Genomic DNA, 16,653 nt, shown 5'->3' with positions numbered 1-16,653 from the left:
GCCACCTCTCTGGGGACATCTCAGGCCCTCCAAGGTTTGGAGGCCTATCTCCCCCTACCACCACTTCCCCTGCCAGTGGCGGACTCCCTCAGACATCGGTGCGTTGGTGGTTCTTTGTGTCCGGGGATGGGCGTCCAGGTACACACCGGCTCACTCCTTGGCGGCCGCTTGTCGGGGCCCGGAGCCTGGGGCTCGCTCGGGCCACTTCGGAGGTGGGGTGCCCCCGGCCTCTCGGCCTGGGGCTCGGTCACTCAGGCGCAGCTGGCTGCCGGCGGAGCTCACGGGCGCGTCACTGCAACTCCCCCTGGCTTCTGCTCCGCGGCTGCTGAGTGAGCCCTCATCTGGGACTCTCCTCAGCTCTTTCCTTCCTTGGTCTCTTGTGTTCTGGGGGCCTCTGGATGTCTGGAGTTTTGATCTCCTCCACACCTGCTTCACGCCCTGGAGGACGGGGCTGTGGCCCCCCCACACCCTCTAGCAGATTATTACATGAAGGAACCTTTTAAAAAACAAAAAACAAGCGCGTCCATGCTCACAGGTGTACACACGGGTGATCACACCCACAAACTACACCCTTTTTGGCTCCTACCTCAAAGCACACTGTGTTCTATTGATCTTATGTGCTGCACAATAATGTTTAACATTTAGTATTTACTGTCATATTCCCATATATCATTGTGATGTTGTTTATTCTATTACTCTTGTTCTCTTCTGCTTGCTTTCTTTTTTCTTTCTCAGCAGGTGATCCAGGTGATTGATATATGCATTTTTTTTCTCTGCCCGTTCTGTTGGTTTTTGTCTTTTGCCCTTCTCCCCCGTCCCTCTTCTCAGCTGTTTCTCTTTCCCTCTTTCTTTCTCCCCTTCTTTCCCCCAGTCAAGTCTGTCCCGTATTCAGTGAGTGAAAATAAAATAAACAATAAAAGGTGAATCAAATGGACCATTACGGCAAGGCTGGGATGGTCAGTTTGGTAAAGTAAATCCGTTGGGCATCTTTCTTTGCCTTTAGACAACAATTCTGATGGCAAAAGAGCCAAACGGGACAGGCAAAAAAAAAAAAAAAAAAAAAAAAAAAAAAAGAAAAGAAAAGGATCCTGGTGTAGAAAGTTAAATAAATTCTAAATAAATTAATTAAATTAATTTTAGCAACAACTTATCAAACTTAAACTTGCCGCTCTTGTTCAGCCGCTGGTTTCCTCTTTCTGGTGCAAAGTGGGCCAAAAACAAACAAGAGAGACGAGAGTGGCGACAGAAAAGCTGATCAGCTGCTCATTGATCAGTTTCATGACTGAAGTAGCAACAGGAGAGGGAGGGAGAGAGAAGAGGCAGTCGCTCCATATATTGTGGGTTAAACTTAACGTGGGGATGCTTACAAATGTTCAGAGATGAACTTACACACTTGCTTTACTTCTCTCTGGGATAACTTTCTCGGAGATGAAATGCCGGTTTCATAGCGAGGCTCCAAACCAGACCGCCGACAGGTCTCGCACGCCACAACCGCTCTATCACGTGATGCATACTGCTCCGACGTGCTAAGGTTATGAGCTGGGTTACGCTATGTCGCAAGTTTTGTGAGGTGCTTTCTTGATATTTAATGGATTGATTACATTTTTTATTTCTCTCCGATATCCGATCCAGTAATTTAGGTCAGTATCGGACCAAAACCGATATGTAATATTGGATCAGTCCATCTCTACTCACAAACCTGTCAAACCTGCATTTGAAACGTTGGCTACCATAGCAGTATAGTATTGCAACATGACATTTGGGTCTTCTAACTAAAATAGGAAAATAGGAACATAAAATAGTGCCTCATTGCCAGACCTTGCCCGCATCTGCTTGACATACACCCTGCCATGACACCAGTTAGTCAGAAGTGCCAGCTTGATGCCGGATCCAGGCCAGACCTGTCTTTTATGAGCTTGGGCCACATAAACCAAACCACAATCGAGCCAGATATGGCATGCCATCACATAGACAGTGCCATCTATGCCAGGCCTGGCCCATATCTGGATGACATACATCTTATCATGCCAGAAGTCAGCCAGCAGTGCCGGCTTGATACAAGATCCGGGCCAGACCTGCTTGCTATGTGGGAACCACTGTAAAAAGTCATCAGAAGTTTCACCCTCTTTCAGTAAGCTGACAATGACAGAGTCATCTGCATATTTAATAATGGCCCTGCTTTCATATCTGCTCTGACACATGCTTGTATAGAGAATGAATAATAAGGGCAATAAGACACACCCTTGAGGAGAACCTGTGGAGGAGAACACTGGGTCAGACATTTATTCTCATTCTTTGTGACCTGTCAGTTAAAAAATCTAAAATCCAGCCCACCAGGTTTTTCTTGATTTCAAACTGTTCAAAAATTCAAAAATATGGGGCTGTATTGTATTAAAAGCCAAAGAAAGCTAACTTCACGCTAACTTCTAACTCCGTTAAATGTCATAAATTCCATTTTCATGGATGCCTGGATGTTAAACTTAATTGTTACACCTGGTAGAGCAGAACGCTGATCATTTTATGACAGATGAAAGAATTTAGACAGTTTTTCAACTCTCAGTAATCCCACAGTAATTGTTTGACTTATGGACCTGCAGCAGAGTTTGGGCCCAGACGCAGCTAATTATGTCAGACTTAAAGACCGGATAACGAGGGACCACTGTACAAGGTAGATCTGAAATAAATAAAGATGAAACGTTCTGAAGAAGTTTGTGTTGCATGAATGTTTGTGCTATACACACAAAACACACGTGTCCGTCCGTCCATATGTCTCCACACGTTCCTGTGTGTTCTCCATGGTGAGGTCACCCCCATGGACCTCAGTCAAGGTAGCGATGACAGCTTAAAATAAAACCAACATAGTTTTGGCTGGATTTCCCCCCATAGACACACACACAGAGCCGGAGTGCTGCCCATCAGCTGTTGTGTCACGTTCAGGTGTTAAGCCCTGTGGTCCGGGGGAGGGGATAAAGGGGATATATTTGTAATTTGTTGCAATACCCACCAGAGAATGATCCTTTAATGAAAATATTCATCATCACCTTTTGATAAACTGTTGATTTGCAAAGCATTATCAAACCCTCCAAGCTAGCTCACACACTGGACAGAGAAAGTCTTGTTATGTTTTGCTAAATCCAGTCACACGTTGGAGGGCGTCCAGCTCTGAAGCTCAGCGTTCATGTATTTATTTGCAGAAAGAGAGTTTGTCACCTTCTTTTTTAGGGCTTATGTAATATTATCTGATACACATTCAGGTGCAAACTGATGGTTGCCACTGCCTGGAGGACATAACTGAATTAAAAATATTATTACTGTCCCCTAATATACCGCCACAGAGCACAGTTTAGCATTGGATGTGTACAGGTATTTCTCAAGAAAAACAAAGTGGATGCTGTTCTACAGATAGAGTAACTGGGTTTCCACCAAGTTATAATCAAATTCGATGACCTTTAAAATGGCTATAAATTATATTTTTATGAAAACAATGACGTGTGAATAACTCTGTTTTAGGTTTCATGTTTTTATTCCAGAGTATCTTTGCGTGATTAACAGTTCAAAATAATACTTAACAAAGTTTTATCAGTCCATGGGGAAGTCTCTTAGATCATCTAATGTCTGAAACAATCCTTGTTAAATCCTTTTGACCTTTCTTCTGAGTGGCTGCTGGTCACAAACAAAAGATTTCTGTGCCTGACATAACTGTACAGGTCAGATATCCCCTTTCATCATATCGAGTCAACAAAACATTACACAACAGTTAACTTTATGCATACAAAAAAAAACAACCCAAAACAGTAAATGAATATGTAAGTAAACAAAAATGTAAGTACATAAGCAGTAAAACAAAACAAAACAAAACAAAACAAAACAAAAAGATTAGAGGAGAGTTAAGCTATGAACTGTATTACATATTAATACTGAAATCCTTCTTGAGAGATAAAGGTTCAATATATTTTAGGTAGGGCTGGGTATCGTCACTGATTTCTAGAATCTATTCTATTCCGATTCACAAGGTCCTGAATCTATTCGATCCACGATTCGATTCAATTCGATTTGAATCTGGGAAATTTTGCCTCAGACAGTCAGAAATATTATAATTCAGATCAGTACATTTACATATTTTTGTATCTATAAAAAGGAAGCTGACACTCGCAAGACTTTATCAAAGGTGTAAGCATCACAGCAGGTGCCTTTGTGTCAAAGTAGCTGAAGATAAAACAGAAAAAACATGAAGGTGATTTTCCTGGCCTGGGATTTTATAAAAATATTCTGCAGTACATCAAAAACGAAAGAAAACCATTAATGAACATCAGTGTTGGGTAAGTTACTTTAAATTAGTAACTTAGTTACATTACTAGTTACTTCTATCAAAAGTAACTCAGTTACTTCAAGTTACTCGTTACTTTCAGAGTAACTAGTTACTAGGGAAAGTAACTTTGGTTTTACTCAGAATTCTCTTGTTAATGTGTTGCTTCCGTAACTGGATACCCAGCAAGATTGCCAGTCTTCTAGCTTGCTTACTTGCCACAGTGCACTGTGCCACCTACCAATAGAAAGGAAAAAATAATGTGCACATTTCCACGAGAGAAATCCCACACCTGGACCGTCGTTGACCGCCGCATGATTCTAGACTGCTTTTTACATCCAACACAAAAACTGCAGCCGTGGTGCTTTCGATTGTACTCAGAACTCAGAAATTCTGCCTTCTGAATAGGAAGATGTAGGCAACACCAGACTGCAGATGAGCCGCATACAGAGCTGGACTGGGACAGAAAATTGGCCTGGGCATTTTGACTAGAGACCGGCTCACCATTATAGGAAAAATCATAAAGCCTTTGAATGAAAACAAACACTGTTGTGACAGTGATGTACACTGTTCTGATGGTATATATGCATCAATCTATCAATCGTTTGTTGTAAGATTCAGATAATTATTTTTTAAAAGCTAGACATTTTAAATGAGAATAAGAAAGAAAAGTATTTCTTTGTGCCCCCCTTTCCCCGTTAATGCCCTACATGCCCCCCTGGCAACACTTTGCTAGACCCGCCCCTGCACAGTTACCAGCTGTCAGCTACTTAGAAAACGATCCTGGTGTTATTTGTCTCTCAGAAACAGTTCATAACTTCTCTTCAACTCATTCATGTCACCTAAAAGGTAAACCTGTTTCTCCATCACAGCTCTGATGATCCAGTAAGGACATCTCCTGGTTTCATCTTCATGTTTCCCTCTCACCAGATAACCAAACTGATATCATGACCATCAGGTTTACAGCTGTGGCTCCAGCAAACATCAGCTGATACTAGAAATTAATATTAAATAAATTCTAACAACAGCTGATCAAGCTTAAACGTGCTGCTGTTGTTTACCGCGACATCTGCTGGTTTCCTCTTTCTGGCGCAAAGTGGGCGATAAACAACCAAGAGAGACGATCAGCTGATCATTGATCAGTTTCATGATTGAAGTAGAAACAGGAGAGGGAGGGGGAGAGTAAGATAAGATAAGATAAGATAAGATAGAACTTTATTAATCCCTCGGGTGGGTTCCTCTGGGAAATTCGATTTCCAAAAAAGCACAGCACCGACAGAAGTTACAGAGTTACAGAATATTATATATACACACACACACACACACACACACACACACACACACACACACACACACATATATATAAATACAGAGACAATATAAATAAAATATACAAAGGGGATAAATAGAATAAATAGGAATAAAAAATAAAAATACAAGTGAATTGCACATTTCAAGTATTGAGTCTATTGCACTGTTGACTATTTACAAAAGTATTGCACAAAAGGTATTGCACAGTGAGGTGAAGAGGCACTACAGCTTAGTTGTTCCCCCCTCCTTTGTCCTCCTGTTTCCCCTCCCTCTCCCCTCCAGAGAGGAGTTAAACAGTCTGATGGCGTGTGGGACAAAGGAGTTTTTAAGTCTGTTAGTTCTTGTCTTTGGGAGAAGCAACCTGTCACTGAACAGACTCTTCTGGTTGTTAATGGCCGTGTGCAGAGGATGCCTGGCATTGTCCATAATGTCCATCAGTTTCTTTAATGTCCTTTTCTCTGCCACTGTCACCAGAGTGTCCAGCTTCATGCCGACCACAGAGCTAGCCCTCCTGATCAGTTTCTCCAGCCTGGATGAGTCCTTCTTTGCTGTGCTGCTCCCCCAGCACACAACAGCATAGAAAAGTACTCCAGCAACCACCGACTGGTAAAACATCCTGAGTATGAGAGAAGAAGAGGCAGCTGTGCAGCAAAGACACAGAGTAACTCCAGCTTTGTGTCTTTTTCATTGTATTTGAAGTCCGGGACAAACTGTGTTCCGTTTCACCTCAATACGAAACGCGTAATATTTTCTCTGAATATGAGACGATTCTGTTTTTTACAGGATGGTTGACAACTCTAATAATTAACCTTATGAACAAAATAAAGTTCAACATCAGTAACATAGCACCCACCCAGCTGTATAGAAACTCCGTCATGCTAGCTAGCACGCAGTACGAAAAAGTCAGCATAACGAAAATAAACTCCACCTAAACTTGGTTCATATCTGACCCAGAGAGACTGCAGGTCATAACTTCTTACCTGAAGTTCAGTTCACCTGACACTCTCGGACCAGCGGCCGCTTCGGGTCTCTCCTCTTGCCTCCCTTTTCCTTCATCCACCTGCTGGCTTCCACCACTTGCTAATGTTATTGAATCTGTGGAAGCTCCGCGATAGCCACCACACGAAGTAACGAATAATGAGTCTATCTAAATCCCAGTAACGAGTAATGCGTTCCTGGTTTTGGCATAATAACTAGTTACCGTGCTTGTTACCACAATAATAACGTAGTTACTGTAACGTGTTACTTAATAACGCGTTAGTCCCAACACTGATGAACATATGAACATTACCTCTGAAGTTACAGCGGTTTTACTAGAGACACAGTGTTTTGCATTTTGCATACTTTTAAAAAGTTTACATTTGTTCAGAAGCCTATTGAACAGCAGAAATTAGGCTTTCTTTTCGGAAGCAAGTAAAAGGAAAAAAACAGCGTCCGACAGCGCTGTAAACAACGGTAGACTTGTGCGTAACAAGCAAGCGAATAATGCAGAAAACAGATTTTTAGACTGAAACTGTTCTTGGAGTATACGGAGAGAGCAAGAGAGAGAGAGAGAGAGCTGTGAATGAAGTGTGATTTTATCGTGGTGGAAGCAAAACAGCAATAGTCAGAGGGAATCCATGACGATGTTTATGTGAAGCGTAGTTTGGATCTTCTTTTGCTGCTGGTTCAGTCAATATCGTTTGGAGAGAGATAAAACTAACAGCTTTAGAATCAGCGCAAAAAGGACGTAAACACAAAGCTCGGACCCGCCGAAACATCAGAATCAGCGAGCTGTCGGCTTTCAGCCCCGACCGTGTGCGTGCCATTGGGTGAGACATCTCACTGATTCTGATCCGTCGGCGGATCCGCACTTTGTGTTTACGTCTTTGTGTACTTGCTCTCATTTACTGTCAGTGCGCCCCAGGGCAGCTGTGGCTACAATGTAGCTGCCTTCACCAGTGTGTGAATGTGTGTGTGAATGGGTGAATGACTGAATGTAGTGTGAAGCGCTTTGGGGTCCTTAGGGACTAGAAAAGCGCTATACAAATGCAGGCCATTTACCATTTAACATTTTTACTGTTTTAGCTGTCTGGTGGTTGTTGAAATTTTGTGAGGTTTAAACTGAGATTCTGGCGTTTCCGGCAAAATAAATTTATATTAAAAAATCGATTCAGGATTTTAATGAATCGATATCACGTTATCCAAGCCAGAATCGATTTTAATCGATAAATCGATAATCAAAACACACCCCTAATTTTAGTAACAAAGAGGGCACTTATGATATTATTACTTATGACTTAGTATAATAATTATTTGGCAGAATGCATATTTACGGAGCCCCGCAAGGGACATGGGAGAAAAAAAAATTATGATGAACTTTTCCGACATCTCACAAAACTAACTCGGGATCTCGCAAAACAAACTCGGGATCTCACAAAAGTTGAATTCCAACAGCGGCGGCAGGTACTTATTTGTAATATTACTCTTTCTGGGTCACAAAATAAACTTTTAAGATATTTTGAGGCGTACATGCAGCTGTGTAAACGTCAAATATCTGCTCGGTTTACAAGACATCACATATTTGCAAAAGTGCTCCGACGTTTCCGTAGATGTCTGACACCCACCATCTCGAAGCTAACGGGAGGTCGAGACCTACTACAGCCGGGTGGAACGGTGCTCTCCTGGCACATCGTGCCTCTACCTCCCGGTCGGCTTCGAGCTGGCAGCCTCTGAAGAATGCGGCTAAAACTTTCGCGAGATGTCGCAAAACGCGCAAAACTTTTGCGAGATGTCGCAAAAGCCCATCTTAATTTTTTTTCTCCCATGTCCCTTGCGGGTAGGGATGGGTATCGTTTAGGTTTTATCCGATACCAGTACCAAACCAGTACTTTTGAAACGGTGCCGGTGCTTAAACGGTGCTCGAACCGGTGCTTAAAGAATGGAGAACACACTCTTTGTCCAAAAACCTCTCATGTTTAGCTGTTTTTTTGTAAAAAGATAACAACGTTAGCCTTTTCTGCAGCTATAGGCAGTGTTGGGAAGGTTACTTTTAAAATCTATTCCATTACAGAATACAGAATACATGCCCCAAAATGTATTCTGTAACGTATTCCGTTACGTTACTCTCATTGAGTAACGTAACGGAATACTTTGGATTACTTAATATATTATCATGCTGTTTACAACTACATGAATGTACTATTGCTGTGATTTATTACTGTTACTGAAGGTCCGCGGCTCCGAACCGTAGTAAAGGGACCTCTGGCTAATACGTCGGGTTCGTGTCGGGCTCGTAGCTGAAAACTAGCTTTACTTTGTTGTCTGGGTCAACTTTTCTTGCAAGAGACAGAGAGAGGCGTTGAAAGGCTGCTCCAACGGAACTTATTGTTTTGGAGGAAAACACGAACACAGTGTACAGTCGAGTCTTAATAGCTTACTTACAACTAGGGATGGGTATAGTTTAGGTTTTATCCGATACCGGTGCCAAACCGGTACTTTTGAAATGGTGCCGGTGCTTAAACCAGTGCTTAAAGAATGGAGAACACAAAATTGGTCCAAAAACCTCTCATGTTCAGCTGTTTTTTTGTAAAAAGATAACAATGTTAGCCTTTTCTGCAGCTATGCGGCATATATGGTATCACTCTTGGCTGGAAGCAGTGCTTAAACAATGGAAAATGAAGTGTTTTGAAAGACTGATGAGAGATCACATCACTTCTTCACTTCCTGCCACCATCGACTCACTTCAGTTTGCTTACCGGACTAATCGTTCCACAGACGATGCCATATCTCACCTGCTCCACACATCCCTGAGTCACCTGGACACTGGCAGAGGGAATTATGTTAGGATGCTGTTCGTGGACTACAGTTCAGCATTCAACACAATAATTCCCTCTAAGCTTTTCACCAAGTTGACGGATCTAGGACTCAGCTCATCACTGTGTCAGTGGATCCTCAACTTCCTCATAGACAGACCCCAATCAGTGAGGGTGGGAAAACAAGTCTCCCCCTCCATCTCACTCAGCACTGGAGTGCCTCAGGGCTGTGTTTTAAACCCCCTGCTGTACTCACTGTACACTTATGACTGTGTAGCCACATCCGACACCACCTCCATTGTCAAGTTTGCTGACGACACTGTTGTTGTGGGCCTTATCTCCGACAACATCGAGACGGCCTACCTGGAGGAGATTAGGAACCTGGAGACCTGGTGCCAGGAGAATAACCTCCTCCTAAACATCAGCAAGACTAAGGAGCTGATCGTGGACTTCACTACAAAGCAGGCGAGGAATTACAAACCCCTCATCATCAGTGGCACGCCAGTGGAGAGAGTGGACAGTTTCCGATACCTGGGTGTCCACATCACTCAGGACCTGTCATGGTCCTGCCACATCAACAATCTGGTTAAGAAAGCCCGTCAGCGTCTCTTCTTCCTCAGAAGACTTAGAGACTTCCATCTGCCACTGAAGGTGCTCAAGAACTTCTACTCCTGCACCATCGAGAGCGTCCTGACGGCAAACATCTGCACCTGGTTTGGGAACAGCACCAAGCAGGACAGACGAGATCTGCAAAGGGTGGTGCGCTCAGCAGAACGCATCATTCAATCAGAGCTCCCTGACCTGCTGTCCATCTACACCAAGCGGTGCAAGTCCAAAGCAAGGAAGATTATGATGGATCTCTCCCATCCCAACAATGGACTCTTCTCACTGTTGAGGTCTGGGAAGCGCTTCTGCTCCCTTAAGGCCAAAACAGAGAGAATGAGGAGGAGCTTCTTCCCCCAGGCTATTCGGGGCCTGAACCAGGTGTAGGACTGGACTCTCCCACACACGTCACTATAAGACTGAACTCTCACACACGTCACCACACATTTCCTATAATCCTATAATTCCTATAATTTATAATCCTTATCTTTATAATCTCTTCTGCTATTTGCACATTCTTTACTGTAAATTCCTAAGTTAATTTGTAAATTTTTGTAGTAAACTGTAAATTGTAAATATTGTAAAACTTTCTTCTGTCATTTAATGGTCGGGCATTGTACAGCTAAAAGCATTTCACCCCCATGTCATACTGTGTATGGTTGTGTGTGTGTGACAAATAAAATTTGAATTTGAATTTGAAAAAACACAAACTTTGTCCAAAAACCTCTCATGTTTAACTGTTTCCCACTTTTTCTTTGGTCATTTTAGCTTTTTTGGCCAGGGTGAAGGGAGTATCTGCCATCAAACAAGAAGACAGCCGCATGTAGCTATGATGATGTTTGCTAGTTCACCTTACATGCATTAATGTAATAATGTGGCCTGCTCAACGTAAATTACACACGAACAACATTAAGCTACTCACGCAGAGAAGAACGGCTGCTGCTGCCATCATCATCCGTCATCATTTCTGCTACACTGGCAGGGCTAGAGGCCAGGACTCTCCTCTTCCTGTTTTTGGGGGATGTTGCTAACTCCGGGTCCGATAACAGGCAACCCACCCGCAGTAGATGTGCTCGGTGTGAGGTCTCACAGCAAGCTATCAAATACGGCGCATTTCTCGGCTTTTAAAAAAAACGCTATGCGTCGCCAGGTGTTTCATCAGATTTGAGGAGTTACCTCCTTTGACAGTATCACAGTTTCAGCTTAAAGCACTTGTTGCAGGCTGCTGAGTTTGCATATTTTGCTGTGAAGTACAGCCAGACTTTTGACCGCTTCGCCTTGGACATTTTTAATCTGTAGCTCTGCTCTAACAGAACGTACGTACCTGGGCCCACCTACTATCCTCGGAAACGTAAAATGATTGGCTAGAATCTAAAGTGTATCACAGCTCAGGAAAAAAAGCACCGAAATAAAGCACCGAAATGTGCGCTGCTTTTGGTCTGGTTACTACTGTATATGTCAGAACCGGTGCCATCACGGCACCGGATACCGGTACCCATCCCTACTTACAACTGGGCTCCTCAGGCACTCTTCTTGGCTGCAGTGGTTATTATTATATTTACATGCTTCCAGCTCCCGTTTTTGCTCGATGACAGCTCGTACTTTTCCTTTTTCTCCCTCCTCGCGCTCACAGACCCATAACGTGTATGGCAGTCCATTCTCCCAGCAGCACGGATCACACTGCCTATGATGCTACATTCTTTAGAGCTATACCGGTAGCATTCTGCCTATTAGCTTAGCACAACAACAACAACAAAAAGGCGCTCTCTCACCCAGGAAACACGCAGAGAGAGCGTCACCCTGTAACCATGGCAACCGTAACGCTGCCACCTGACACAACAGAATATAGCTGTCAAACAAAACCCAAACAGGCCTGACCCGCCACAATATGAAACAGGGAAGTACCGCAGTGTAATCCATTTATTTCAACAAAGTAACTGTATTCTAAATACCACCTTTTTAAACGGTAACTGTAACTGTTAAGGTTCACATAATTGAGGAAGGAGAGTACAAACAACCAGGTCCAGAAGATCTTGGTCAAAGAATTGATTTTAATGAATACACGCGTGGGAAGACCACTCTGTACGCAGACAGGAATTAATCTTCGACTTAATCAAAGCATACACAGATTTTTATAGCATCAGGGTTTGAATTAATGACGCCCCTTCATACGTCACAGACAGAATATATACATACGTCAAATCAAAACCACAATGACTTTTAACACGGTTTAAAAGAACGTTGTCTTCTATCTCGTCTGGAACACGAGCCCCACATCCTGCCAGACGCTGTTCCTCTTTCCAGAGACAAACATGACCAACTTCTCACCTATAAATGAGTCTAACTAATGTGTGTGTGTGTATGTGTTGACCTTACATGCTCTCTCATCTCACCCGTTGCACTTCTGACCTTTTACCAGACCAGAGGCTCATCCTTATGTGTAATAACCTAACTGAAACTATATGTACTATGTTGAATAAATGTTTTAATCAAGAACTTCTACTAAAAGCTTAATAAAAGAATATAAAAGTATAACAGACAATTTGAATAACCTAGTAATTCAAATAGCCTCGTCTAACCTGCTCCTCAGAATAACTTAGACTCTGCTTTCACTTCTGCAAACTCTCTGCAACTTCCTGTCAACTCCTGCAACTTAGTCTTTCTGAAAGACACACACACTGTTTAAACCTCTGAATGCAATATCAGTGCTGCAGATTATATTATTAATGCAATGGTAATGATGATGATTATTTAACAATAGCAGTAAAATAATTTCCCTGATCCACATAACGAAATACAGTTACTCATATTTTGTATTTTAAATACGTAACGGCGGTACATGTATTCCGTTACTCCCCAACACTGGCTATAGGGGATATATGGTATCACTCTTGGCTGGAAGCAGTGCTTAAACAATGGAAAAAACACAGACTTTGTCCAAAAACAAGAAGACAGCCGCATGTAACTACGACGGTGTTTGCTAGTTCACCTTACATGCATTAATGTAATAACGCGGTTAGCCTACTCAACATAAGTTACACACGAACAACATTAAGCGACTCACCCAGAGAAGAACGGCTGTGTCTGCCATCATCATCCGTCATCATTTCTGCTACACTGGCAGGGCTAGGGGCCAGGACTCTAATCTTCGGGTTCTTGGGGGGATGTTGCTAACTCCGGGTCAATAACAGGCAACCCACCCGCAGTAGATGTGCTAGGTGTTAGCTCTTGCAGCAAGCTATCAAATACGGTGCATTTCTCGGCTTTAAAAAACCCCCGCTATGCGTTGCCATGTGTTTCATCAGATTCGAGGTGTTACCTCCTTTGCACAGTATCACCTTAAAGCACTTGTTGCAGGCTGCTGAGTTTGCATCTTTTGCTGTGGAGTACAGCCAGACTTTTGACCGCTTCGCCTTGGGCATTTTTAATCTGTAGCTCTGCTCTAAAAGAACGTACGTACCTGGGCCCACCTACTATCCTTGGAAAGGTAAAATGATTGGCTAGAATTCAAAGTGTGACATCTCAGGGAAAAAAAAGCACCGAAAAAAAAGCACCGAAATAAAGCACCGAAATGTGCGCTGCTTTTCGGTCTTTTCAGTCTGGTTACTGCCGTTTATGTGCCATTATGGCACCGGATACCGCTACCCATCCCTACTTGCGGGGCTTGTCGCTACCCGATCCATACCGGAAACCTGATTGGTACCCCGCATGCGCAAATCTTACGTCACTTCCTCTCTTTGCCAACATTGCGACATTCAATATATTTGAATGATACGGTTAGTGCCCAGTTAGCTCCTAGCATTTCTTAACAGCTCTGCCTCCTTTTCGACTACCGGGACATTAAAACAATGGATAATCTGTATACAAACAAATTCACGCTTTTCTCCTCAGCAGAGAGCTTTCCCCGATTGAACAACAGCGCCGTAAAATAAGAAGAATGGCGCCTAATTACAGAGTTAATAATACAGACTTTGTAATATGTCACGTGAAGATTCATCAGCCAGATGAAGTGTTTACTAACAATTGACAGTGATAGCGGACATCATCATCACTATTCTAATCAATCCTCTCCACACAGACAAGCAGTGTTGGGAAGGTTACTTTTAAAATGTATTCCATTACAGAATACAGAATACATGCCCCAAAATGTATTCTGTAACGTATTCCACTACGTTACTCAATGAGAGTAACGTATTCTGAATACTTTGGATTACTTAATATATTATCATGCTTTTTACAACTGCATGAATGTACTATTGCTGTGATTTATTACTATTACTGAAGGTCCACGGCTCCGAACCCGTAGTAAAGGGACCTCTGACTAATACGTCGGGTCCGTGTCGGGCTCGTAGCCGAAAAATAGCTTTACTTTGTTGTCTGGGTCAACTTTGCTTGCGAGAGACAGAGAGAGGCGTTGAAAGGCCAACGGAACTTGTTGTTTCGGAGGAAAACACGGGCTGGGCTCGTCAGGCACTCTTCTTGGCTGCAGTGGTTATTATTATATTTACATGCTTCCAGCTCCCGTTTCTGCTCAGTGACAGCTCGTACTTTTCCACTCGCCTTTTTCTCCCTCCTCGCGTTCACAGACACATAACGAGTATGGCAGTCCATTCTCCCAGCAGCACGGACTACACTGCCCATGAGGCCACATTCTTTAGAGCTATACCTGTAGCATTCTGCCTATTAGCTTAGCACAACAACAACAACAAAAAGGCGCTCTCTCACCCAGGAAACACGCAGAGAGAGAGCGTCACCCTGTAACCATGGCAACCGTAACGCTGCCACCTGGAACAACAGAACGTAGCTGTCAAACAAAACCCAAACAGTCCTGACCCCCCACAATATGAAACAGGAAAGTACCGCAGTGTAATCCATTTATTTCAACAAAGTAACTGTATTCTAAATACCACCTTTTTAAACGGTAACTGTAACGGAATACAGTTACTCATATTTTGTATTTTAAATACGTAACGGCGGTACATGTATTCCGTTACTCCTCAACACTGCAGACAAGCATAAACACACTCGACTATCACTAAATCAAATTTAACACATGTTTGTAATGACGCTAATTCAGTTTACAATAGGGTTCATTCGCTTGGTCAGCAGGTGGCAGTATCCTCGTAAACTGCCATTAAACGAACAGAAGAAGAAGAAAACCCCTGCACATGCGCGATTGAATGTCGCAATGTTGGCAAAGAGAGGAAGTGACGTAAGATTTGCGCATGCGGGGTAACGATCGGGTTACGGATCGGGTAGTGACAGTATGGTCCGACTTTGCACATGCGCTTCCACTCCTGATCCATAACTATCTTTTTATTTTTCATTTTTGTCTACATTATATTGAAATGTTTGATTACTCGAAACATTTTAAGAGATATTTGTTATTCTTAACATCTTAACAGATACTCTGACCCGTAAAAATCGTAAAACGCTTCGATCGGAAGTAGACATCTTTCGCGCATGCGGGGTACTGATCGGGTTTCTGGTACGGATCGGGTAGTGACTTTTTTTTTTTCATTTACATTTTGCACACATTTACAATCTCTCATTGGGAGACAACATTGGTGCAACAACATCTTGAAATGTTGAGTAAGAAAACAAAAGAAATAGGAGAAGACTAACAGAAAAAAACAAAAAAACAATATAAATATGCGTGAAGGTGTCAGGGTTTCTGGGTCTTTGACCCAGTATTCTTAGTTCATGTTCACTGTTTATCTTCTGTCTGCTTCACCTCCTGTTTTATTGTGTTAGCCTTGGTCCATGTGCATTATGTTCCGTCCTCTTCCCGTTTATCATTAGGTCATTATGTTTATGTCCCTCAGTTCAACCAGTCCAATGTCTTGTCATTGATGTTATTGTGATGTTGTTCTCGCCGCTGTTAGGTTGTCCTCTGTTCAGTTCCGTCAAGTCAGCCGGTCAGTTGTCAGTCAGTCTTTCATTCATCCATTCAGTCAGTCGTCCAGCCGGCCAGCCGTTTCCTACTTCTGTTCTGTTTGTTCACTCCGTTGACAATAAAACACCAATCTTCACCTACCTGTGAGTCCAGCGTTTGGGTCCTCCTTCTTTCGTCCACGACCTCATCCTGACAGAATGACAAGACCCGTGCCACGAAGACACGATGTGGACCCAGCGGACTCGGACCTCTTCGAGCGGCAGGACGCAGCGCTCTCCATTTGGGCGGAGAAGCTCAGGTGGAAACAGCGGCTCTTCTCAGAGAGGGAGCTCGTCTTCGAGGGGACTCGTCTGGCTCTGGGCGGGCCTCGGAGACGCCGCGGTCCTCCACCTGCTGCCTCACCTGCAGTGGAGCATTCGCCGCGGAGAGTGGGCGTCACAGGCCAAGCTTCGGCCGCTCGCTCTGCCGCTGCTCCGCTCCTCGCTCACCCGCCAGCCGTTCTACTCACCGGACCTTCAACCTCGCCATGGCACAGCGGCTCCACCTACCACCTCGGCTCAATGGAGGCTCCCGTGCCAGAGGCTCATCTGTTTACCCCGCCCGCTTCCTCTACCCGGAGAAAGCGGCACACACGCCACCGTAACATGGACTATTTCCAGCCACTCCCGGCGGTGAGTCCCAGTGACTGTTTGCCACCTTCCTCAGTTGACTCTTCACATAAGATAAATAATAGACGCCTCTCC

The sequence above is a fragment of the Aulonocara sp. 'chitande type north' Nkhata Bay genome, linkage group LG3, assembly GCF_057382095.1.
Source record: "Aulonocara sp. 'chitande type north' Nkhata Bay isolate Kocher_YH1m ecotype deep benthic linkage group LG3, A_spYH_male_GT1.1, whole genome shotgun sequence".
In the NCBI taxonomy this organism is placed as follows: domain Eukaryota; kingdom Metazoa; phylum Chordata; class Actinopteri; order Cichliformes; family Cichlidae; genus Aulonocara; species Aulonocara sp. 'chitande type north' Nkhata Bay.
The sequence above is the reverse complement of the archived record's forward strand: the minus strand, read 5'-3'. Positions refer to the sequence as shown.